Below are 26,197 nucleotides of genomic sequence, written 5' to 3'. Positions count from 1 at the left end.
GGCAACGTTACTGCTTCTGCAGTTTAGCAGAGTTTGTTGTTCTCCCTCCTTAGAAAGCACTGGCTTTCTTTAAAGCACCCTGATGAAATTCTTCGCTATATAGTTTATTGATAGGTTTACATTACCATAGCAGGTGAATAATCTATGTATTTACCCTTGGAATGCTCCTACATTGCATTGCAGTACTATTACTTCCCTCATTTTCAGATGAAAAAGCAAAACGCAACGGTCAAGTGGCTTACTGTTATCTAAGACCTTTGGAGCATAGAACCAGCAAACTTAACACTTAGTAAGGGTAATGCCACACCTACACCATCTCTCACTGCTGCCACCTTCTGACTTGCTTATGGGCAGGTAGTGTTTAGTACTACATCTGGAGCCTCCCACAATCACTTTAAAAATAACCTTTCTGGCAAAGGCTACGCACAGGTTATTTTCCACTGAATTAATACCTCAAGAAAGCTAAATCAAGGTTAAAGAAAGACTTAACTAGATGCTTGCAGCTTTAAGAACTGTTTGTCAAAACACGCCACAGTTCATTATTTGAAGAAAATGCTTTAATCGGTTTTCACTGCTGCAGGGATATACAAGCAGCACAGAAATTTTCTACTTTCAGTGCAACGGAGCCAATCGTTTCACCAATGTGGTTGAGAACAGCTATGGAAGTACTTCCTTCATAGTCAGAAGCCTATATTTAGTGCTGCACTGAGCAGTAGAACAATGAAAAGAGCCTACCTTCAAATACCAAATTAATTACACACATACAAAGGTGAACAGGAATAATTCAGTTTCTTTTACCTTACTCCTCTTTAAAGAAATCATTCATTGAAACAGATTTTACTCCTTGAAGCATTTCAATATTTTTTTTTCTGCGGCCAGTTGCACTCCTAATATCCACTAATATCCATTTCTGCATGCACTATTTGCATTATCTGGATCAGATTTTCCAGCCTCTCGAAAAATACATTACTAGGCCACGCCAAACATTTTGGCAGTACTTCTTCAGGAGAGAAAAGAGTGGGGGTAGAGAGAAAGCTCAAAGTTGCTCTTACTCTCATTGCCTGTCTTTCAGGAGATGCTGCTACTTTCAATGTGTCAAAGCTGACTCAAATGTCATGAACAAGTAAATCACAAAGACTGGGAACTGGAAGGAAAATACATGTATTTCCAAGAGAAGATAAAAGGTTACACTACAGCTATTTTGGGCATTACAGAGAGGAATAAGCATACTAGTCAAACAGATGGTGTCTCATTTTAACTCCTCGCAGATTCATACGCAACAATACCAGCACAGAGGCTGGCCAGATTTAAGACCTCCAGTTTTAAAAAGAAAGCTTTATTCCAAGCCTGAAGTTATAAGAGGGTTAATGCATGTTAAATTAGCAGGCTTGTGAAGATGGATATCACCTACCACCAACCCACGCTACGTGCGATTTTAACATGTGCTTTTATCCCTGAATCTCGGAAAGCATCGCATTTACTTTGACTTGTGAAAGAAGAAAGTAGAACTAACCTGGCACAGAGTAGTAAAATACTCCCCCTGATGACTCAAAAACAGTATTCATTCTCTGATCTTTCAGCAGTGTTGACTTGACTTACTGGTATTAAAAGACGGATCAAAGGAAATTTTCACTTGGCTCAGCAAAATCATGCTTTTTCTATTGATTCAGCTGCTTTTAGTATCATACTTATGAAAGCTTTCCACTGACATATAGCATTACATTAGCTAAAAAGTAGAAACTTAAACTTTAAATAATTTACGAAGACTAACTCAACCATATTTGAACACAAAATGGGAAAAAGTCCTCTAACCCAGACCACTGGTAACCATCTCTGTACTTTCACCCCAGATCTTCAGCACGTCTGCTCTAACCACTGTCTAACCACTCTCCACAAAGCTGGAGTCAAAAGAAGCAATATCCATCTTGTATGTGATAGCTGCCTTCATGCTGTTGAGAAAGATACCCAAAAAGCTTTACTCTGTCTAAAGACCATTGTCATTAAAAAACACCTGCTTGCTGCAAAACCTGGCAGCTTATTGCATTAGTATTACTTAAAACGAGACACAAAACAGGCAGGACAAAAATTCTGATCAGAGGGTAACAGGACTCATTAACAAACCAGTGGCTTACACTGCTTTACCACTTCCAAACTTTCATATGCATGATACGACAGTTTCATCCCTTCTCTTCAGAAAGCGATTTTCTTTACAGATTTTTTTTTTCAAGTGAACTGGTCTGGGGAGCTTTTAATTAAGTGCAACTCTTAAAAACTTTATTAATATAACTGTAATGGCCTTTATCTGGGGCTGCTTTTTTTAAACATTTTTCTTCTCCAATTGAATATAAGTCCCTCCCTGCAGCGCTACAAAGATGTCCGGTTGTGCCCATTAAACACTGCCCAGACTCCCTCAGACAACATTTGACGGACTGGGAGAACCTAGCAGAAAGACTACCCTATCTACACCTCCTTACCTACACTCATTCCGAAGAACCTGCTACCAGATGCTGACAGGAATAGGATACAAGCGTAATATATTTTTAACCTGACTCATTACAGCCAGTTTTGTAAATCTCAGTTATCTCAAGCACAGTTTGAGACAAGGAACACTGAGTATGCATGTGCCCCACCAGGCAGAAATAGTGGCAAACTAGCCCCCACACCTCAGGAACACAGACCGACTAGGGTCACAAGTACCTGTCCTAAAGTGCACAGGCCTATTGCCAGACCTCTAAAAAGTTTCTGCACTTCTTTAGAGCAAAGGAAGGGACCCAAAGTAGCAACGACTCACCATTACAGCACAAAAGCATGCATTTGGGAACAGTGCTTAGTGTTTGCTGTAGATGCAACTGTTGCTGTATGAAACCTGTGGCTTAATGCTTTGTTGATTAAACATGAACATGTGTATTCGAAACATAATGCGGTTTGTTTTTTTAGTTTTGCACTAATATGAGACACTTTTAGCCCAAGTTTTGATATATCAAAGGTATGATCGTTGTTCCATATTTACTTTTAACCACCTTTCTTGGCATGGATGTAATGAGTATTTCACTGCAAGGTCAAATAAATTCAACTTCAGCTGACTAGTTTTGAAAATGCTTTTTAAAGAACTAAAGGACTATACTTCCTAGACTCAAGCAATAAAAATACTGACGCCCACCCATAGCCCTCTACTTCCAGTAGATTCAATTATGCTTTTTTAGAGAATACACAAATTTCATAAATGCTGCACAGCTAAGCAGCCACACACACAAATATGCTAGCTCTTCAATATCCACCTCCACAACCTCAGCCACTCAGGTATACAGAAATCGTGCTCGACAACTTGCTTGCCAATGGGAATTGAGCAGTCATGCATTTACAGCCTCAGCCAAAAACCAGAACATTTCCTCCCACATTCATGGCAGAGTCCACATGAAAAAAAAAAAATACACAAATACACCCAAGACAACACAGAAATGGATTTGTTTGAAATAAGTCTCAGGTTTACCTACCACTAAGGAAATGGATTATAACCAGATCCTAAACCAAGCAAGAACAAGGTGCTTGGTTCCTGAACTTTTGTTCAACTTGGTTTCCACCAGAACTCCCAAGTCACTCTCTACAGAATTGCCTTCCAGCTGGCCAGGCCCCTCAGCCTATACTGATGGATGGGGAAGTTCCTCCCACAGTGCAAACAGCCATTTCGTGGAAATGCTTAAACTGCTATTTTCAAGCACAGCCTCACTGGACACAGCAGTTATCCAGTCTTGAGATCATCCAGTCAGTGATAACAGGATCAATAACTGTACTCAATCACAATCCTAATGCAAAGCATGAAGACAAAACATCTCAGCCAGTAAGTCAATATGAATACATGAGGAAACAACTGAAATCCCGAACACCTCCAAATCACGGGTTTTCTTAAGCCATCTCCATCAGTAACACAGATCCCTATCTGGGGGACTATTACAAATGGAGAAACATCACTCCAGTCAGCTATTCCCTTTTATCTCTTCTAATAGGACAAAGATACACTTCTTAGGATGCAACATGGTACTAAGTTTCTGTGGTAGCCTATGAAATCAAATAACTTACTCAGTACTGCTTAAGGGTATAACTTACATAAGGTCTATACCATGTTATGAACTGCAATATTATAGAGAAGCATTTAGATTAGCTAGGTACTAGGAGAGTCCCACTGCATTACCCACCAACAAGCAGATGAAATTACTCTGCCAGCCCAAGAATAGGCTCTAACAATCCTGTCTTTAACCATTACCTGTAAGAGCTAATAAAGAGCTAACGCTGAATTAGTAGTATATAACAAATGATGACTGATTGACTTCTAGTGAGGGACTGAATGAGGCGACACCTCCAGCACCAATCACACACACGTTGGTCTTCCTCACAAATCCGGCGTGAGGTCTCTGGCCCTAGTGGAGCACAGTTGTTCTCAATCTAAAAGCTGCCATCCTCACGGCAACTGAAGAGGGTTAGAGACAGCAATACTGCTTTCCTTTCTGAAACACATGCTTAACTTTTCGAAGTCTCTTATATAGCCTGCCCACAGAGGAGAAAACCCATGCTATACCAGCACTTCCTTAATAACCTTGCACTAAAAAAGTAGGTCAGCAAAAGCAACAGCGGTTCACAGCTGGTTCCTGAAGTTTGTTAAAGTAGAAGCATTTTTTTAAAAAAGTAAAGGGGTAAAGATCCTCCTCCAGGTTTCACAACCATCAGCGCCTAGAGCCATTCTCTCTGCAAGTATATTGTTTTACTTTGCAATAAGTAGAAACTGCCTGCAAAGACCACGCCAAAATTCATTGTTGGTACAGCCTCATACCAAGCTCCAGTCAACTTCCAGCTGATTTATTGCCGTCTCCACAAACACACAAAAAATCATGAGAAATGGCTAAAGTTGCTGCACGATAGTTTCTCCCCTTTTCGATGAATGTCCATGCTCTCACCTTTTTCTTCAGCAAACACCTAAAAAATGACGGAGGAAGACTTCCTCGATGGAAGGTATGCTTCATTGGTCTACTCAATTCCCTAACTCTGTTCTTTAAACTGATCTAAACTTTAAAAATAAAACTACGTTAGGAACCAGAACATGGGGACTAGGAAAAAACTTAGCTTGGGAACAATTCCTTCACTCATTTTAGCAGCAACCAAAAAACACATCTGACTATTACGGAATTTGTTGGAATTTCTGTTTACACGAACATTTAAAGGCTTACTTGGGCGAACTACCTGGAGAATACACACAGCATGCTGAGAAGAGTAGAAGAGGTCTGAAACTAGCGGTTATCGGAACATGCCATGAAAATGGACGCACTCCCAGCAAGTGACAGACACCATAAGAAAAGAACCCTAAATAGGTATGTTTCTTTACAGAACTAGGGGAGTTCCTAAACCTAGCAGAGTATTTAGAACTGGCATCTTCCAGGCTGCCAGGGCTACATCTGAACAGATCCTAAAAATTAATGAATGCCTTCAAGTGTTTCCCTGGGAGTGTCATCTGCGACACACACACATTTTGCTTTTTCAAAAAAATGTTTCCTTAGACTGCCTCAGCTACACCAGACTCCTCTTAGAGATGAGAGCTTGGGACACTGATAAAGGAGTTAAACCAACACTAAAACTAGTTTGTTTTTCCCCCCACAAGCTGGAATTAATACCTGAAGCATTTAAATGACTTTGCCAAACCAGAACCAAAACTTAACACCCAGTTACTCTTCCAGAACAAACCGTCTGAAAACCAACACCCACAGTACAAGTGTGAGCAGGATGAAAACTGCCCTGCAGACCAGAAAGCTGCAGTTTGTCACAGCCTTTCCAGCCCCACCACACTGCAACAAGCCCTTGCTGCTGTGCCATAGCATCATTCTACAGACCCATCAGCCTGACTTCTCACGGGTATTCACTGCAAACTAACCAAGCTGCTGCTCCAGAAGACTCGCATGCTCTTCCACAGAAAAGGGGAAAAAAAAAAGCTAATTAACATCCACGGAGCCATACCAACCTGGGCTTTCCCTTTGCAAAAACACAGCTATGTCTTGCTTTTGAGACCTATTTGTGTTGACCTTGCACTTGGCATAAGCACGAACACACCCATTTGTCAGGTCTGCAGTGAGCTGTGGCTCCCATGCCCCAGCACTGGTGTGGAGAGGTTCAGCTGGAAACCCAGCTCACTGCCCCAGCATTAAGGAGCTAAAACCAGATAGCAGCGCTCAGGTGCAGCACGAACAGCATGCCAGTACAAACAGAAAAGCAAAAGACTGGAGCTAGAGGTTATCCCAGCTGAAACCCTGCGTTGTGAAGGATCTTAACGGCCACGCACCCTGAAATTTCCATCAAAAATGCTGTCGTGTCACTGAGTCAGTCAGCCACTCTTGGCCTGAATCAGGTAAGTTCAGCTATAACAGACCCTGAATAAAAGCTGCCTTTTTTTTTTTTTTCATTTCTCCAATTTTAATCATTATTCAGCCTCAGACTTCGTGCAATGCACTGTGTCACTGCTCCTTACCAACAGGACAAGCGATATTACTTCTCACTGCTATTACCCACTGAAGCATAAGATGCTTGTTCAACTCTCTCCCACAGGCAGTGATTTACAAACACGAAGCCTCTATGGGTCTGCTACTTCCACTGATCCCAGAAAAGACTACAGTCTTTCTACTCCACACCAACATACCCAGAGACCATAAAAAGCACGTTTATTTGCTAACAGGACAATCGCCATGGCAACTACCTTCCAGGAAAATCACAGTCAACAAGTCCAGGACAAAAAACCAAGCCTAGAAAGCATTTATTAAGGGAGACCAATCAGCACGCGCAAATCTGAGAAATATGGAAATTTGCTAGATTTCTCTCTGAAGAAACCACAAGTGGAGGTGTCTGCAAAATTCTCACCACAACCCATCATGCAAGTTGAACCAGTGACACTACCACCTGTCTCAACATCTCAGTGCCCTTTAGCATTCTTAGAAGTTTTTTTGTCCCCTTTTAGGGTAGTTTTAGAGCAACATTTCTCTAGCGTACAAATTCACCTTTCAGGCCATCTATTTATGCCAAAAGAAAATTTTATTTTATACTCAAATTCATTGCCATTCTACACATTAACATTCGCTATTAGTCATATGAAATTGAATAATGAAAATACAGTTATTGCAAATAAAACAATGATTTTCATGAAATTGAGTGTTCTAAAAAGGTAGATCAATCTCATCTTACAGACAAGGAAACAAAAGTAACTTGATTAGGGATGTGTCAAACAATCTACGTTATTTTACCAATATTCAGAGACTAAAAATTGTTCATTTAAATATTTTTCACAGAACAACAGCATTTTTGGGCAACGTGCATCAATTTTGACTGATGGAATTACAAAGACCGTAGCTTATTTATATATGATTAAAATGGCACCTAGTTTAAAGAATACAAAACAAATCCCTAATCCAAGTCCCCGCTACACTATCTAAAACACACACTAAGATACGGACAGCTCTGCAAACTATTTCACTAGTGTGTTTCTCCAGTTTTCATGAAACCAGGTCACGGGAAACAGCGACTTTTCTGCCAAATGGTATTTTAGTATAGTACCATAGACAAATAGCAATGCCCAGGCCAGACTGAGGAACCCCTCTGAAGATTCTTGCAATAAGTTCCGCCCACATATAATGGAGAAATTTAACAAGCTACCACCTGTAGATCCTAACTCTGCTTGCAGGGGAACAACAGGAGGGATAACTGCAGCCATGAGAAGGGTCCCCTTCTCAACAACAGCGCACCGTCAGCCCTATTTTATTCAGTCCACTTTGTGTTCCCCTTACAGGAACAGTAACATTGTACCATTAAGGCAGGCAGGTTAAGTCAGTCCCTTCCTCCTGTACCATCTCCCCTTCGGTCAATGGAGCTCATGAATGAAAGCTGTTAAGAAAAGCTTGTCTACTGAAGACACGTTGTGCAGCTGCAGAGCATGCCAGAGTACTCAGTCAAGTATCTGCTTTCAGCACATCAGTTTTCATTAAAAAAAGACTAATGAATAGTCCACTCTTCTATAAAACTGAGATGTTTGTCTGACTTTCACTGTAACCTGTAATTAATTGATAGACTGCCGTGGCCCAGAAATATTAGCATGAACACCTACATCCCACGGGAGAGACACTTCCAAGTAGTTTATGAAAGAGCAAATAGTATCAACGCACACTAACCTCTTTCAAGCCGACACAGAAGAGATTAGCTGACCTCCTCATTCCAGCTTTAGAATTCAATGTGAAATTACAGCTAAAAGCCTTAAGATAAAATACAGCTGAGCAAACTGGCAAATGTTCTGCAATTCTTAAACAGGAAAGTTTCTCCATCTTCCGTTACCTGGGCGTGACAAAGCTGTACAGCCACAGAGTGAAGTCGCAGCTTTGCTAGTTTGTACATTACAGGCAGATCGCTCTGAGACTGTTGCTGTGAGTTGCTACACACCTGCCTCACAAGTAGGTATTTCAAACCTCCGAATACTCTGCAGTGTATTACAAACTCCTAAGCAAGTTACACAGAGCAAAAGATTGTGCTGTGACTGCGCGCAGGAAGGCAAGCAAGCCCTGCTTCACTTCTAGTCTTCTCCAGAGACGCTTTCCAATTCAAGGCAGCTATCTTAAAACTTGATCTGAAAGCTTTCTCTTTACCTAACCAGAGAAATCACCAATGTCTCCCAAGTGCATTTCACTGACTATTTAATGTTTGTCAAATGCTCAGAAGAAGAAATCTACAGAGCTTCATAGCATTTGAGAACTGAACGGTAAAGCAATGAAGGCTCAGGTCATACACCACAAGCAGACTGCTCTTCTGAAAGGCACCTTTCAAGGATTCCTATGGCAGGTTCAAATGAGGTCAACTGCCATACAATGCCAGCTGGATATGCTGGTGCTTGCATGGTCTCACTGTACACGTGTGTACTCCATTGATCTACACTGTTACTCATAGAAGCTTTAGCAATCTGAATCAAGAAAACGTACACCTGGAGTTATCTGCCCCCTCTAATCAGATGGTCTTTTCTTTCCACGTCTTCCCACCTTGACTCCCTCCTTCTCCAACGTGTGAGAATAAACATAGTTTACCAAAAGGCAGCAGGGAGCCCAAGTTCCAAGAACTTGTATTCTGTTCAGATATCATACTTTTATAAGGCTTTGTTACTTCCCACTCTTGGGCAGACTGAGTAAAGTTGCGTTCCCCAAACACATTTATTCCCGACTTCAATAGCATACTTTGATTATCCATTTGTTATAAGATATAGTAGGCATACGTACCTTGAAATTGCTCAGACTCGCTTGTCTCTTTGCATAGATATGCTCACAGTTGTGATCCAAATGTCCTCAATAAAGATCTATTTTCAAAAATACTTTGAAATATAAATTCCACAGGAAATAGGAAATTCAGAGGAGGGAGGGAGATATGATTTGTTGGCTTTACATTTGCAGACAGCTGCATTTAGTAGCGCAGGTCATTTTCAGAGTAAATCTTGGCAACAAAACTTCTTTGTAGAGGAGAAGGACCTGTCAAAATTAATAAGTATAGTAAGAAAACCCACCAACATCTGATCAGCAACAGAACAGCACCACAGATCCAGTCTCCTCCAGAGGGCAATCAACTCTTATTTGAAAGACTGCGTTCCTACTTGCTTTGACACGTTTAGTATCAGAGTCCAGTAAGTGGTAGGTCTAATAGATGCTGTCAGAAAATAAACTTTCTAAAGCCAGCACTCATACTGACACCAAAGCTGGAAATGAGTAACATTTCTGAAGGAAAAATAAAATGCAGCTAGTAGTATATCTGAGTTAGATGCTGCTTTCAGTTAGTGGATTGTTAGTTCCAATCAAATAAAACGTGAGTGATCTCCAACCATGACAGAGAGCTTCTTAAAAAAAAATCAGGTGGTACACGTGGTTTCACGTGGTACATGTTGGGGGGAAAACTAATAAAAAAAATCAAATGACAAAACACTTCAAAAAAATGGCACAAAAGCCTTACATCCCCATTTATTTTTCTTAGGCAAAATCTAGACAAAGTAGATCTTCCTCCATCTACAAGTTGCTTCCATATATTGAAATACTTCTAGATGGCTTGAGAGGATTTATCTTGGAACTGAAGCAGACGCAGGTGGATACGATACTCCACCAAACCAGCCTATTTGGCCCAGGTACACTGCGGGACCACGGCAGTCGCAGAACAGCGGAAGTCCCGCAAGCTGGAGGGCCCTGTTCTCCACAGACACAGGAGACAAGAGCTCCCCAGCACTGAGAGAACAGCCCCCCGGGCTACCACACCCGGCTTCCTTCTCCTCCTCACGTTTCCAGGTGCATCCCCAGACGTGCATGTTTCCAGGTGCATCCCCAGACGTGCATCGTCCTACCGACTAAACGCGAAGCCGCCCACTGATCTTGCTGAGGACAGGACCAGCAGCAAGGACAGCACAACTGCCCCACAAACTGGGAGGACTGTATCGCACCGGCCCGGGCTCACAGTGTTACCACCTCAGTGCTCACGCCTGTAGCCCAGACGTGCCTTACGAAAGGGTCGCAGCCCGCAGAGACGCTGGGTTTGAGGCGACGGCCCCTGACACGGAGGTGGTTGCATCGCTCCCCTCTACGCCTCCGCTGGGACCTTCAGCTCACAGCTTTACATCTCCGGTCCCCCAAGGGGCCTCCCTCGCCCTTCCTGCAGGGACGGGGATGCCGCCGCACGGGCTTTGGCTATTTCTTACGAACGCACAGCGGGAACTTCTGGTAACGGCGCCAGCCTCAGGCCCAGGCCTCACGTCCCCGCGCGGCGCTGACGCCGCGGCTCTACCCGCGGGGCTCCCTGCTCTGAAGGCCCGCTCCTGGGAGCCCCCTCTGAGGAAGGCAGCGGGCGGGCTCCCCTGCGCACCGGCCTAAGGAAACCGACCCCGGACACCTCGCCACGGGCAGCTGGCGGAGCCGGCCGGGATGAGGCCGGGTCGGCGCCGCCGAATCGCTCGAACAAAGGAGCGGCGCACCGGCGGGCCGCCAGGAGCCCCCGCTGCCCCGGCCCCGCCGCTGCCGGCGCCAGCCCCGAGGCCGCCGGGAGGCGGCCCCGGCCCCGCCCGCCCGGCCGCCCCCGGCCCACCGCGCCCCGGCCCGTTGGCCCGCGAGCTCCCGCCGGCCGCAGCGGGGGCGGCCCCGGGGCGGCTGGGCCGCGGCCGCGGAGCGAGGGGCGGCGGCCGGGAGGGCGGCGGAGCGCGGCCCGACAGCGGCGGGGGCGGGCGGAGAGCCGAGCCGAGCCCGGCCCGGCCCGGCCCGGCCCGGCCCGGCACGCGGGGGCCGCCTCAGCCGCGCGCCGCCCCGCGGCCGGCCGCTCGGTGCCGCGCCCCGTCCCGCACTCACCGGCCGAGCGCGGCGCCCCCGCTGCGCCGCCGGGGCTGCCCCATCGCCGCGCGCCGCCACACCGCTCGCACCGGCCGCGCGCGACGTCAGCGCGCAGCGGCGTCGCCGGCGGGGGCGGGACCACGCGAGGCCGCGGCCCCGCCCCGCCCCGCCCGCCTCTGCGGCTGCGCGCTGGGGGCGGTGGCTCCCCCGCCCTGCGACCGCCTCCCGGCAGCGCGCGGAGGGGCCGGGCCGGCCCCGGGGAGCCGCCGCCCCGGGAGGTGCCGGCGCCCGGTGCCCGGCTGCGGGTCGGCTCCTGGCCGGCTCCTGGCCGCCGCCGCGCCCCGAGCAGCGCCGGGGGAACCGCAGCAAAACCTCCGAACCGTCGGCCCCGCGGTGCGGGTGCGGCAGGGCGCCTGCACCGCCTGCCGCCGCCCCGCCGCGAGGAAGCCTCGGGAGCGGCCGGCCGTTACGCTGGGCGTGATCCGCCGCCTGCCGGGGGCATCTCGGGGGCTTAAAATGCCCCGGTGCCACCGCAGCGGGACTCGGGTTACCACAGAACGCGAGGGCGCGCACCAGCTCCCGGGCCCCGCGACCGGGGACGGGCAGAGAGCCGCCGGGCGCATCCACCGCCTCCGCGCTCGCGCCGCGCGTTCCCGTGGGCCCTGTGAGGTGCCCACCTGGTGCCGCTGCCGCCGCCAGCAGCGCTGGCTGGGCCGCCTCAGCGGTCCCTCGGACTGAGCGCTTGCAGCTCTGAGCCCGAGCGAGCCCGTACCCCCGCTGCAGGACGCTGCCCGCACCAGAGAACGTGAAAGCTTCAGGTGATTGCGGGCTGCCTCCTGCTGGGTGCCTGGGCGGGCCGAGGTCCGACAGCTACCTGTGACCGTGCTTGGAATTTGATTTGACACATCTGCTACCGTTCCAAGATGAAGAATCACTCCCTCTTGGAGATGAGACGAGCGCTTCTGAAGCTAGGGTCCTACCCAGAATGCGCTTGCCATTTCCTAATAAACACTTGCCTGAGAGTAGACCAATACTTAGGCCTCCCCAGATCATTTCAGCACATTGCCCAGCACCTCGTGGAAGCAGGCTGTACAAAATATGCTGCCATCCACCAGGTAAGACTGAAGTCACTGCTGGGATGACTCCACAAATCCCCATTGCCATGCCTGTCCTGGTTTCAGCCTGCTCACCTGTGTTCTTTCCTTCCATTTTCCTCCACCTTTCTGAGAAGAAAATGATCTTAATACTGAGCAATGGAGCCCAACAGGAAACTGTGCAGATGTGAGGGGCAGATGGGATTTGACCTTTGCTCAGCAAAGGGATGTCTCTGTGGCAGAGATGCTCTGAGAAGATACCAAAGAGCAGGATCTCAAGGAGACTGCTTCCGCTGACCTGATGATTGCTCTTCATCTGTACACAAATGTGATCGAGGGTGACTGTGCTTGTGTATTTTTAGTAGGCTGCACCCTCTCCAGAATTTGATTCGATGAAAAAATTACCTTGATCTGTGTTTGTCTGATGCAATTGATGTATTTAGCTGCAAAAAGTTGGAATCTATACAATTTGACTGTTTTATTTCAAACCAGCACTCATTACCTTTTACATTTTTTCCCCCTTAAAGATCAAGAATTAACGAACACAAGCCAATATCTTTCCCACCCAAGTCCCTTCCTTACCCCTCCCAGCTCTCTTTTCTCTCCCCATTCCTCCCCCAGTTCACACTCTCAAGTGTGACCTGAACTTAGAGCAACGCCCTGGCTGTGACATGCCCGGGTGTACATGGAAGACAAGAGCTGCATGCTGAATTCAAGCACTGCCACTTGAAGTTACAGTCACAGGGTGTGCAGAGAGGACATGGATCCAGACATGGCAAGAAAACCTAAAGGAAAGAAGGAAGAGATGGGGAATCTTTGTCTGCTGAAGTGAATATACACCACTGACCCAGTCAGAGCCCTGCTGAGGAGTGTGATTGTGATGGATTTATCATCTGTCAAGGGTCCCGCTCTCCTCACTGCCCTCCTCCGATGCTTCAATGGTCAAATAAGCCTTATGCCTTCCCATAAACAACTGGTCATCTAAGGTCTGTCCAGGCATTGCACAATTTCTAGGGTCTAGGAACAAGTCCAATTTATTTAAAGTTGAGAGGAACTTTGTGCCTTCCCCAATCTCCTAAAAGCACTTTGCAGAACTGGTAAGAGGTCTTTTAAAGTTTCTCTTCAAACCTTTGTTACAGGTTTTTACCCCTCCTCCTTTTCAAAGGTGAATAACCAAACACTGGAATCTTGTGTCAGCACATGAAAACCAGAAAGGGAGAATGACCAAACAAAAAGTGAACCAGACCACCTGAATTTCACTGCCTAACTTCAGAGAAGTATTCTATGTAAATGAACAGCATATATGGTCAAAATTATATTCAGTGTTTACTAATAAGAAATATACAAATAAATGTCTAGTGTTAGATCTCCAGTTGTCATTAAACACAAAAGTAAAAACCACAACATAGTAAGAACATCAGATTCAAAAATTCACAGGTAATCTGTCGTTTTAGGCGTCCACAGAAGTGATGAAGTAGGAAGCCTAGGAAGTAACTTAAGTGCAACTATCCCTCCCTGCAGAGACTGGGTATTGATGTTTTGGCCTAGTAGTTATAGATATTCTTTATACATCTTTTAATGGGTCTTTCTGCAATATTTTTCTACATATTTTATCTTGAATTGTATAACATGTTTTCAAAAAATATTTTATATTTAGTAATTCAAAGAGGCTTTTACTTCTAACATACAAACAAATACACAGGGAATGGCTTTTATATCACAGCTTTGGAGCATCTTCTCTGTTTTTGTTTGTTTGTTTGTTTTTGTGTTTTTTTTTTTTCAGAACAGCTGAAGCCAAAGGAGGTCAGTATCTTTGCAAGCCTGACAACACAATGTGTTTGTGCATGCACAATTCAGATCTGTCAAACTATGTGTACCTATGGACAGCACCCAACACTTATTACAGAGACTTCTGTTTTGGACACTTACTTGAACTATTGCTGTAATAGAACTCTAGAGTTTCAGGCAATCAATGTGCGAACGTAAAATGAGTTCACTCCTCGCAACGGAGAAAACATTTTGGGGCTCACTGGTCCCTGTCCAACACAGTGTCTTGTGCCAGTGCAAACTGGATGCAAAATAAGCATAGCAATTACATTTCTGAGCTGGTGGCATTCAGCACAGCTCTTAATTAATGCTCATTTGCACAGGAAGTTCCTGTGACGGACCATTGGTTCAAATAGGATGCAAGAGGATGAAGTTGGGTTAAAACACCAGAACAAACAGATTTCATGGAGCTGAAATTGAGGAGGGTCTCTGTGCTTTCATGAATTGATTTTGATTCCTGCAGGAGAAAAAAACAGCTTGTGAACTAGTTAGATTTGCCTTTCTGTACCTTCCCCAAAATATTACTTACACTATCCTGGTCAGTTCTTATGATACCATCCTTGGTTTGTTAGCCAGGCCCTTCAGTAAGATGAGAGTCCCCAGTCCTGTAGATACAGACCACTGTGCCTCCACATGCTTTCTTGGTCCTGTCCTTGTACAATTTTTCTTAAGAGAGTTGCTGGGAAGAACCTGAGTAACAGACTGAAGACAAGGACATGAAATAACCAGGTGATTATAATGGACTGATAGATTACATTCAGATTAAGCCTTAGTTCTTCAATCTCCAGTCTCTATAGAAACTAACCCTGCCTGACTGCTGGGATACCATTCCAGAAACAGCAGCAGGCATCAGCTATACTGCTGGAGATGGTGACTAAAGGCCATGAGTTACCCTGGGAGTTTGTTACAGAGAAAGACACAGCTCAGGAGGGCAGATTGGGTTAGAATGATGAAAAACCTTTGCTGATCTGACCTAGAAAAGTGTTCCTTTTAATTCAGCATCAACTCTCACGGAGGCCTTATAGCAACAACCATGAGCTTGTTTTGTGGCTGTCGTCCTCCTGAAATCTGTTTCCCTTTATATTCAGAAGCCAATTTCATTCACTTTTGCATATGTAGGAGACATGTCTGCAACACAGATGTCTCCTTATATACAGGCAATATAATTCAGTTCTGCACTGCTCTCACAATGAGAGGATTATTATTTTTGTATGTATAAATGGATGTGTGGGGATAGGGTTTGGAATGATTCTGGGCAAAAGGAGAAAAAATGACATTTTTAGTGGTCATAAACAATTTCCAATGTGTTGCAAGGGTTTCTTGTAATGTTTGGATGCCAGACAGCTCAAAGCACACTCAGCACAGGCCTGCTTGGCCATCACTTGGAGCAAACCTTCTGGCTTCGGTGTTAGACAAGGAAGTTTTCAAGTTGTTTGACTCCCAGCTTTGTAGAGCAAGTGACTCTTGCTCAAAGCTTAGACCATATCCCCTGCAGTGCGGGTGAGCTTGGTAGAGTACGCCCCATTTAGTTTAGTGCCATCTGTCTTTACGGTATCAAGTGGTTCACAAACAAGTTGGACTATGGTCCAGAGAAGATCCTATTGTCACATGCCCCATGGGTAATGGGAGGCGTAAGACAACCCCAGCCCCAGGACATGGTAGGAGGTGGCTCTGCAGTGAAGGACCTGGGGGTCTTGGTGGACACCAAGCTGAACCCGGGGGAGCAGTGAGTCCTTGCCGCTAAGAAAGGTAATGGTATTCTCGGCTGCATTGGGCTGCATTTGCTGTCTTTCCGGCAGCTCGAGGGAGGTGATCCTTCCCCTGTACTTAGCATTCATGAGGCTGCACCTGGAGCACCATGTCCAGTTCTGGGTCCCTCAGTACAAAAGGGACATGGACATACTAGGAAGAGTCCAACATAGGTCCAGAAAGATGATGAAGACACCGGAGCACCTCTCCTATGTGGAGAGGCCAAGAGAGCTGAGACTGCTCAGCCTGCAGAAAAGGAGGCTCAGGGGGATCTTATCAAGGTCAATAAATACTGGTGCTGGCATTGTTCCTTCCCAGGTGCAGGACTTTGCACAGGGAAGCCGGCTTTAGTTACAGGGGAGCTGGCCTCAGCCAGCACAGCCAGCTGAACTGGAAACAGAGTTTCTGTTCAGTCTTGCAGCTGCACAGACAAAAGCAAGGGGAAAAAAAAAAACAGTAGCCAGGGCCCTGCAAAGGGTTGCAATACAGCTGTTGTTACAACCAGGCAGAATATTGCCCTCCAAAGTCCTGTCCTTGCCTTTGTCTTTGGATGGAGCATACAGATGATACCAGTGGTGCTCTGGGGCCAGCAGGCCCAGGACAGGCCTTCCCAAGGGACACACTGGCCTGCTCTGGGCCATCCTGGATGACACTTGCCAGACAGGCACTTCTGGCAATAAATACTTGGACGAGTGTCAACCTTCTGGAGCCAGAATTTCCTTCTGGGTTCTGTCTTATGGAAGGAAACCTGAGCAGCCCTGCCAGGGGTGGAAGAAATACTGCAACTGATGTGGTGATAGATGGGGCTGGGCTTGAAGGTTTCTTCCCACACGGTTTGACCACACTCTACGACACCTACTCTGTAGTAGTAATTACTGCAGTTATCCCAAAGTCTTTAACTGGTTGACACCACAATATCTGAGTTTCTCCTCCTCACTCTTTTCTCCGTTATTCCCTTGTTTGGTAGATACCACTTGAAAAACCCTGGTAAGACACCGGTCTTCAGAAAATAAATGACCTCCTGATGACTTCAGTGGCTTCTTTTCCACAGTCAGGCTACTCTGAGCTGTGGTCTTGTCAGATTTGCTAGGTAGAACAAGGAAAAGCAGTGATACTTGGACTGGAGATGTCTAGGAAAATACATGCTGGATGACTGAGCACCTGACACTTCCCTTAGAGTCAAGCCAAACTCAGTGCCTTGTTCAAACGGCAGGAGGAAGCACTTCTGGCTTGAATTCCTGCCTTTCACATGGGAAAGTAAATCAAAGTCTCTGTTGCTTACAGATAAGAAAGAGGCCCTGAAAATTCATACATATGTTCTTTTTCTGTGACTTACCTGCTATTATTTCAACCGGACTTTGCCTTCTGGATTTGTCAGTCTATTTTTTCTTTTCTGCTATTAGGCATGTGACTGGTCAAAATCAGTGTCTGTGCTGTAGGGGCTCATATGAGGATGGGTATGAACTGTTGCATAGGCACCAACCTTTTTTATGCATGCAGCAAATATAGTTTCATGCAAAATGTTACATGCAAAAAGAATAATTCAAGTAACTCATGTATGCAAGCAAAAAATTTGGCATGTAAATTTATACAACAAAGTAGTGCATAATGAAAGACAGGAGAATAATTTTAAACCTGTTCAGGTTAAATAAGTTGCTGCTCTCTCACAGATTCTACCCACAGCACCATTTTCTCAACAGCAGGAATAGACTGCATCCCTTGAAAATAAGAAATAAAGTAGAACACTGAGCCTTGCCTGAAAATACAACAGCAACTGCTTTGGCATATCTTTTAAACTTCCATTGGCATGCTCTGACACAAATGTCAGCAGTCATAACAATGTTCCTTTTGTTATCATGACAGAAGTATAAAGTGCTGAACTGCAAAGCACACCAAAAAAAAAAAGGGGGGGGGGGGGGGAGTTATCCTGCAGGGCTTAACTGAAAGCAGGCCATCAACTTGAAAGTATAGAAGGCATGACAGGGATCAGGCATTCGATAAGAGGATTTTTACAAATACACACGTGATTTCAGTGATTTCATAGCAAAATGACACCTGTTAATTGGGTAAATCTGGAAAGACTGGCTAACGTAGGAGGTAAGTCTCTCCGAGACTGTTCCACTGGAAACTAGGACACAGGAAGACCCAAATACCAATTCAGAGAGAGACTAGGTCATCTCAGATCAGTGCTTAGGGCAGTACCGGATCCTAGGAAAGGCCTCCTGGAGGAAGTTAGGACTCTGTTTAAGATGTGGACTTCGAACGTACTCAGTAGACTTAGACGTCTCACAGGTAAGATACCAAATGCTGTGGGCAATCTGGATTCATACTGAATGAGATTTAATTTTGCTAGTATTTACTCTTCTAATTCATAGCCATGCAACACAACCTTCCGGAAGGGAGTTTTGTTTGCTTTCAAGGATGAAATGTCAGGTACAACAAGGATCTTCTTCGACCACATACTTATCTAGATTCTTTGTAGCCTATGACTTCAAATGCTATTAGGGATTCTGGATGGCTCCATTTTGGGGTTTACAATATGAAACAGCCTTTAGGAATTTGCTTTGTAGAAGGTAAAGACTCGGGATTTTCTAGCACAAAGGCTTTTTATGGCATCATGGGTTAAGGAAAACAAAACTGCAGGGTAAAATCAGTAATGCCAATCAGTTTATGAATGAAGACATGCATCTGCTCAAAATACTACTGTGAGCATGAGCATCCACTGGAATGGCTTCAAAGCTAGCTTAGACCTCTGATGGGAACCAGAGGTGCAATAAACCAGCATGGACCCCAGGATCAGAAGGGAGATATGAAGCAAGGCTACCTTCATCTAGGTTACCTGTATCAGTGATATCAGGCCAAAATTACCTATGTAGCAGTGTCAGAAACACCAAATTTGGGTACAGATGTAACAGATTTGGAACCAGTGAGGAAAAAGTAATTAAGAGTGGGTCGTTCATTTGGGATGAGTTTGGGCAGAGCACATGCTCCAGCATGTGACATGGTACATACCCCACCATGCAGCAGGCTGTGCTGCTGAGGGACCGACAGCACCAGAGATGGCAGTGGGAAACACCTGTGTTTGGGCCAGGTACTATGTTGGGTGGGACATATTTTTCCCCACAGACACCCACTTAACCTCTATCGCCTCGCCCTCCCATGGAGGAGGGCCTGTCCTCAGAACAGGCACCTTAGTGATATATGCTGCAACACTGCACATGGGGAAAAGGCACCCAGCACTTTGGTACTCCTTGCTTTGAAAGGCACTTGGTTTTAAAAGGTACTCCTTGCTTTGAAACTTCTCAACAAAGAAGAAAACTCTGCAGAAAATAATGGAGCACACTGGGACAACATCAAGTGAATTTCATGCTCCAGAGACTGCAGGGCATGCTGCAAATGCTGTAAATTAAGCCTGATTTCCACGTGGCTTTGCATGTGCAGGAGGCACTGGGGAGAGGGGAGCCAAGAAGTGCATCTATCTCCCTTGAATTGGGTGGCCCTTACGTAGCATGTAAACTCTGCAAGCGCTGGCTAACACATCCTGCTAGGATGTGCTACAGGTGCTCCCTGTGGTGCATAATGATGCCCTCTTCATTACCTCTTGGATTTATTACCCGTAAATCACTAAGGCAGAAGCAAGATTTCTGAAGCAAAGACTACCTGGTGGGAAGACCCTCCCTTGGAGAGAAAGAAAAAGTGACGCTGGATGCGAGAGCAGCACCTTTCCCAGGAGGCAGGACGCAGTGAGTGCTGCGCTTTTCCACAGACTCCCTTCAACATGCACCTTCACCAGCCAAAACCCAGATGAACCCTTCACAGTCTGATGTACCTTTGAAGCTGAGAGACCCTTAAGAGGGCAAAGCATGAAGCCAAAGCATTTTACAGATATCAGTTAAGCCTTTTACTCATTACTTCAACAGAAGTAACGAGAGAGAGAGGGAAAACTTTCTACTGATGGATGTACATCCCAACAAGTGCTCTGTATCCTGCCTGCTCTGTTATGTACTAGGCTGATGCAGAGGAGGTGGCTGTTATGACTTGATTTTGCCTGGCTCAGTCTCCACATGAGAAATCTGGGGACACTTTCCACACCGGCTCTTTCCATTTCACCCAGACAGAAGCTGTCTCTCTCAGAGTGTTCACTTAGAACGGGTTACAGAAGTATGAAGAAGCTGAAGGAATCAAAAATTAATCAAAATTTGTAAAAATGTTTGTATGTGTGGCAAAGTAATTAAAGATCAAAGGGGAATCTCTTCTGCAAAATATTAGTTTAAGAGATTTACATCCTATTTCCCCTCTTGTGTTTAGCAATGACTAACATCTAGGAGGCGTGTGATACCCCCATGATAAACAAAGTCCCAGTTAGGGTAATTAGAGAAAGACTGCAAGTCATCAGTTAAACAAAAGCCCAGTGAAATCATGTTGCTTTGCAACAGAATGAAAATTTTGTGAGCTGCAGCATAACAAAGATGGAGTACAAAACAGAATGTGCACTGATAAAATAGTCACCACTGGAAGAAATTTGAAAGGGGTAGAATTTAAACCTTGTTTTTCTCAGAAGCCAGCTACCAGAATGAGAGAAAATTCTCTTATAAAACAATGGAGTAAATTTTATTAAAACTGTCAAATTACAAAAGGCTAGAAGGATTTTACAGCCAAGAATCAGCAGGCAGTAAAGTGCTTCAAGGGAAATCTTTTCAGGCTAAATCCCAGAAGTCCAGGAATGGTAACAGAGATTTGCTTTGAAATTCCTCAGGAGTGGTTCCTCATCAGGGACTCGCTTAGTCCTAGGTACATGTATGAACAGCTTACAAAATCCCAAATCAGAAATTGTTCTTGCACTGATGTGCACAGAGCCACGCCACATTACTGTACTAGTGAGACAGCGGTTTATATTTCAACAATGAGTTCAAACCAAGCTCCAGGTATCATAACACTTCTGTGTTTCAGGCTGGGCTGAGCATTGCATCAAAAATCCATGAGTGCTCGCAAGGCATCTGCAGGAAACAGTGAGAATGAGGTGCACCCAGCTACAACACCAGCATGAAAGCAAAATGCGTGCTGCAAAATGTGAAGCACTTACTGTACTGCAGTGAGATTCCTTCACTGTGTTGTAAGCAAACAGACTTCCAATAAACTCTGCTTCCTGGCTTGCTTCCATAGATCTCAAAGTCAGCAGCTACCTTCAGTTGCAGAAAGCATTCTCTCAAGATCTCCTTCACTCTCGTTCCTCATGGCTCAAGCACCAGAGCACAGCCTCCCAAAGAGCAGGAGAAAACAACAACCCCTTCATTGCCAAACAGACTCTTGGCTCCAACCTCTACGTCTAAGGAGCAGAAAGGGACAGTGATGCCAAGTTGGCTCTGAATGACTACTACGGCTTGAAATGTCTTTAAAAGATACAACCCATACAGTTTCAGTACATCAGAAACACTCCCAAGCTGGGATGTATTAGAGCAATAGAGTATCCCCAGTTGGGTATTAAAGGGTCTACAATTTGATTTTCTGGCTCTTGTGACTAAATTGTTGCAGCTTTGCTCTTGTGTTGCAGAAATACTAGGGAGCCTTCAATGAAATTACAGCTTGTTATAACTTGAAGGGTGCACTTTACTCTCAGAATAATAGTGTAATGCAATAATGTGACGAAAAATAATGCACTTTCATTTGCAAAGTGCTCTGTCTATTGTAAGTGCTCCAATCCAGCCTAGGAAGTTAATAAAGCAAAAATAATTAATGCAAATAGTAATAAAAAAATAAGCCTTTTCCACATGCCATTTCCAAACAAGTCAGCCTCATATCGATGCTATTGAGCTAGATAAATATGACCAACCTTCTCTGCAGACGAGATGCTGTATTAAAAAAATGTGGCATTGAGCTGAAGGGAAGTTTGAGTTTTTCACAAAGACTAATAATACCTGTAGCTCATGGATGTGCAGAACATCATCCACTTGCCATTCACTAAAGAGGCAGAGAGGGTAGCAAATAATCAGCTAAATACGTAAGAAAGACTGTGGAATTTTTCAAGGAAGTTATTCTGTGTTTTTCCATTAGAGGATCAACAGAGCAATGAGTCACTGGACTAGTTTCTCTGGCTTCAACAGAGTTACAACAACAGATTGATGAACTGTTGGGCTAAAATCACTATTGGCCCCACAGAATGAGGAGGATAGTTTATTTCTGCATTACAACATTCTTTTACGAATCAGTAGGCATGAGAGAGGGGGGGAGATAAAGGAATTTCTCTTTTAATGTTTGTATTTACCAGGGCTTATCCCCTTTTCTTAGCCCTGGTAAAGTTCTACCAAACTGTTAGGCCAGCAGCTTTACAAATAGTTTCCTGAATGGCTCACTTCATTCTCTGGATAGCAGTGTAATGCAACAATACGATGAAAAGTAATACACTTTGATTTTTGAAGTGTTCTGCCTCCTGTAAGCAACCAGAAGCTCCTACACTAAAGGTAAAATCACTAATATCAATGATTAAAAATACAGATCCACTCCATCTGAGGCTCATCAAACAACTGCAACTACTGCAAATAAAAAAAACCACCAGTATTACTAACTTCCTGATGCTGGGAGCGCAAACTTTCAAACTACTGAGCAGTTAAAAAAAAGTCCTTTTGCTGCCCCCAGATGACTTTTTTTGGAGCCATCTCCAGATTCAGTAGCTAAGGAAAGTAAAGGCAAAACTCTCACTGATACCTACAACAAGCAAATAGGGACAGGGAATAAGTGACTGACCAGTTCACAAGGCAAAGACGACCAGCAAATGTCCCAAAACACTTTCCCACAAGCAGAGCTCAGGCAACATGTAACAGGGTTGGCACATTTCCAGGAATGGGGAAGGAAGGGGACCAGCAAAACACATACGGTACGAGGTAATGGTTCTGGAGTATACAGGTAGCATTATTTCTCTGGGGACACTGGTGAGGAAAGCTTAGGTGTTGGGTTAATAACAAAGAAGTGATGCTCTGAAGGGATTAATAGCTAGTCACAAAAAGCAATGAAAATGTCCTCTAAGCATGGGATCCAAAGTATACTGCTCTTGGCTACTTCCAGTGAATGCATTCCCTATAACAGTCCTGACAGCCACAGAAAAAGGTGGTCTACAGGGCTGGACCATATTTTTGTGCCCATTTCTGGGCACCCCAGGACAAAAGAGATAGGGACATACTGGAGAGAGTCCACGGAAGGGCCACAAAGATGATCAAGGGACCGGAGAATCTGTCACGTGAGGAAAGGCTGAGAGAGCTGGGACTGTTCAGCCTGGAGGAGAGGAGGCTGAAGGCAATCTCACTGATTCCCAAAAATATCTGAAAGGAAGGTGCAGAGACGACAGAGCCAGGCTCTTCTCAGTGGTGTCCAGTGCCATTACAAGAGGCAATGGGCACAAACTGTACATGGTGCTGGGCACCTTGCTCTGGGTGTCCCTGCTGGAGCGGGGGGGTTGGACCAGACGGACTCCAAAGGTCCCTGCCACCCTCAACCAGTCTGTGATTCTGTGATAACTCTTCCTGACTTCCTTTCTGGGATGAAGGCTCTGCTGGTAGCAGTAATAAAAAAAAACTACTGTTCCATGCTTCCAACTACATGGGAAAGAGTAAGAATGTTTTTTCCTGTTAATCTTAGCCTGGTTTAAAGACTTGGATTTCATTCTAGAGCAACGGCAGGTGTGCAGACTAACATGTTAGTGAGCCATTTTGTTAGAGCTTCTTAGAGAAACCCTGAGCCTCGTCTTCTCCGGGCTGAGCAGTCCCGGCTTTCTCAGCACTTCCTCACATGTGAGGTACTACAGACCCTTCACCACCTTTGGGGCCCTTTGACAGACTCTCTCCAGTATGTCCACGTCTCTTGTCCTGAGGAGCCCAGAACTGGACCCAACACTCCCGCTGTGGCCTCTCCAGTGCTGAGCAGAGGGGCAGGATCACACCCCTCGACCTGCTGCCGATACTCTGCCTGACGCAGCGCAGGATAACACGAGCCTTCTTTGCGGCAAGGACACGCCGCTGCCCCAGGTTCACCCTGGTGTCTGCCAGGATCCCCAGGTCTTTTTCTGCAGAGCTGCTGTCCAGCTGTTCAGTCCCCATCATTTACTAGTGAATGGGGCTGTTCTTCCCCAGGTGCAGGACTTTGCAGTTCTCCTTGTTGAGATGCCTGTCAGCTCTTTTTTCCAGGCTGTCTGGATGGCAGCACAACCCTGTGGCGTACCAGCCGCTTCCCCCAGTTTTGTGTCATCTGCAAACTTGCTGTTTGCCTCCCTGGTCACCTGGCACCCTGCCGACTAGCCCTGTTTCTGCCTACAACACTGCAGGAAATCTCATGCCTTTCTCACTCTGTTTCAGGATTTCCTGATTTTTCAAAGGCCTTTCATCCAGCCAAGTCCAAACTCCGCAGAATCTGCGTAGAATACCAAGAGCTGATAGAGCGCTTCTCATGTCGGTGGATCCACTCCCAACTGAATCGCATTACACCAGTCAAGGTAGGGGGTGAGTGCTTCCCAAATTTCCAGGCATAGGGAGCTCGAAGCTCAGAGGACAGGGGCCCAGTCCAGCACAACGTTCAGCATCACGGCTCCCCAGAGGGAACACACTTAGGCCCTGCTGCCGATCATACACCTCGCTGTGTATGCCTGTACATTTCCTCTTATTTCTTGAAGAGATTACTGATGATTCCCAACAGTCTTCAGAGAACTAGGATAAAACTCTGGACATTTTTGTTTCCCCTTGGTGAGGCATAGCAGCTGCAAGAGGAGCGCGAGCGTCACAAAGCGACGCCGTGCGCTCTCCCGGTGTCGAAGCCAGCAGTGCCACCTGCTGTTCCCGCCAGCTCGCCGCGGTCGGGCTGGCACAGGAGCCCCCGGCCGCCCTGGGCAGTGCCCGCCGGCCACTCCGTCCCCTCCCAGTCGGGCCTCAGGTGCCGAGGGCAGCCCGGGCACGGCTCCCACCGCCCCGCCGGGCCCTGCAGCCCAGCAGCTCCCCTCGTCCCCTGCCCCGGCCGCCGGGGGGCTCATGCCGCGGCAGGGGGCCGGCCGGCTCGCGGCACCTCGTGCAGCAGCCGCTGGCAGGGGAGCCCCCAGCACCCGCGCTCCAGGTGTGCGTGGGGGCCTCAGGTGTGGTGCACGCGGCAAAGCCGAGCCTTGCAGCTGCGTACAAAAGCCGTGGCGCTGGCCTGACCTGCAATACCACCGGCGCTTGGCAGAACAAATTCTACGTGCACTCCATAAATATCTAAAAACCAGACCTGCGGGCTCATTCGGTATTTCACACTCAGCAGTTCAAAATGAGCTGGTAATGGCCACACAGCAAATGGATGTGTACCCATAACTCCCATCCTCCCAAGTCCAGAATGCACCCAGGAATCAATCCAGGGGTGCAGATGTGCATACTGGTGCATGCTGCACCCTGCGGTCAGCCTGACAACAGGGCAGGCTGTGGACATGGAGGCTGTGGTTGCCACCTGCTTCGCCAGATTGCTGAATGCAGTAAGGAGAAGCGCAGACCTTTAAGCAGGTTTTAAGCCCAATTTGAAGAGGGCAAGCCTGCCTGCATTGCTGTAACAGTGGTGCTCTGTTCTCTGTCTGGGAGGTCTGTTAGGTGGTTGCACCAAGGGGCAGTACTACCCAGGCCCAGAGGCCCAAAGGTGCTCTGCCCCAGTCCCTGCTGCAGTGTAGTGCCATGGCGTGTGGTACCATGCAATGCAGTGCAGTATGGTGCCGTGTCCTGCAGTGCAGTGAGGCACAGTGCGGTGAGGTGCCATGTCGTGCAGTGCCATGCGGTGAAGCGTGGTGCAGTGAGGTATGGTGCTGCGCTGCGCTGTGCTGTGCAAGCAGCATCTGTGTGAGCTCACACAGGAGGGAAGGAGGGGGACGTGGACCAACTTTGCAAATACAAGAAAACTGGACTGTCCAAGCTAAGGTAGGTGGGCAAAGGTGATTCACAGGAACACCGTGGATAAAGCTTCCCTTTGGGCTCTCTCTGTTCTGTCCATCAGGGAGGCGCTGCTGGGAAAACAGGTAGACTCCTCATATCTAGGTGCTTTTCTGCAAGCTGAGTGCCTGTGCAAGTCTGCCCCAAACACAGACATGCTGGAAAATCTCCCACACAAATAAATCCCCAGTGAACAAGGAAAAGTTAAAAAAAGCAAAATGTCTCATTTCTCTGTAGTCAC

The 26,197-nt window shown here is 46.4% G+C and overlaps 2 protein-coding genes across 16 annotated transcripts in view; one reads left to right on the top strand and one right to left on the bottom strand.

Moving 5' to 3' along the window:
- Window positions 1-26,197, top strand: part of RBSN (rabenosyn, RAB effector) — a 187,625-nt gene that overhangs the window by 102,802 nt on the left and 58,626 nt on the right. The window lies entirely within an intron of this gene.
- Window positions 1-26,197, bottom strand: part of TMCC1 (transmembrane and coiled-coil domain family 1) — a 152,916-nt gene that overhangs the window by 82,903 nt on the left and 43,816 nt on the right. For 4 of the 13 annotated variants that reach the window (XM_080605517.1, XM_080605518.1, XM_080605520.1 and 1 more), the window contains one exon: window positions 9,285-9,530. The gene's annotated coding sequence lies outside the window, so the exon portion shown is untranslated. The other 9 variants (XM_080605510.1, XM_080605513.1, XM_080605501.1 and 6 more) reach the window with 7 other exon arrangements.

The sequence above is a fragment of the Anser brachyrhynchus genome (genome assembly GCF_964034855.1).
Source record: "Anser brachyrhynchus genome assembly, chromosome: 10".
NCBI classification, from domain to species: domain Eukaryota; kingdom Metazoa; phylum Chordata; class Aves; order Anseriformes; family Anatidae; genus Anser; species Anser brachyrhynchus.
Note: the sequence above shows the minus strand (reverse complement) of the source record. Positions and strands in the feature narration are given on the sequence as shown.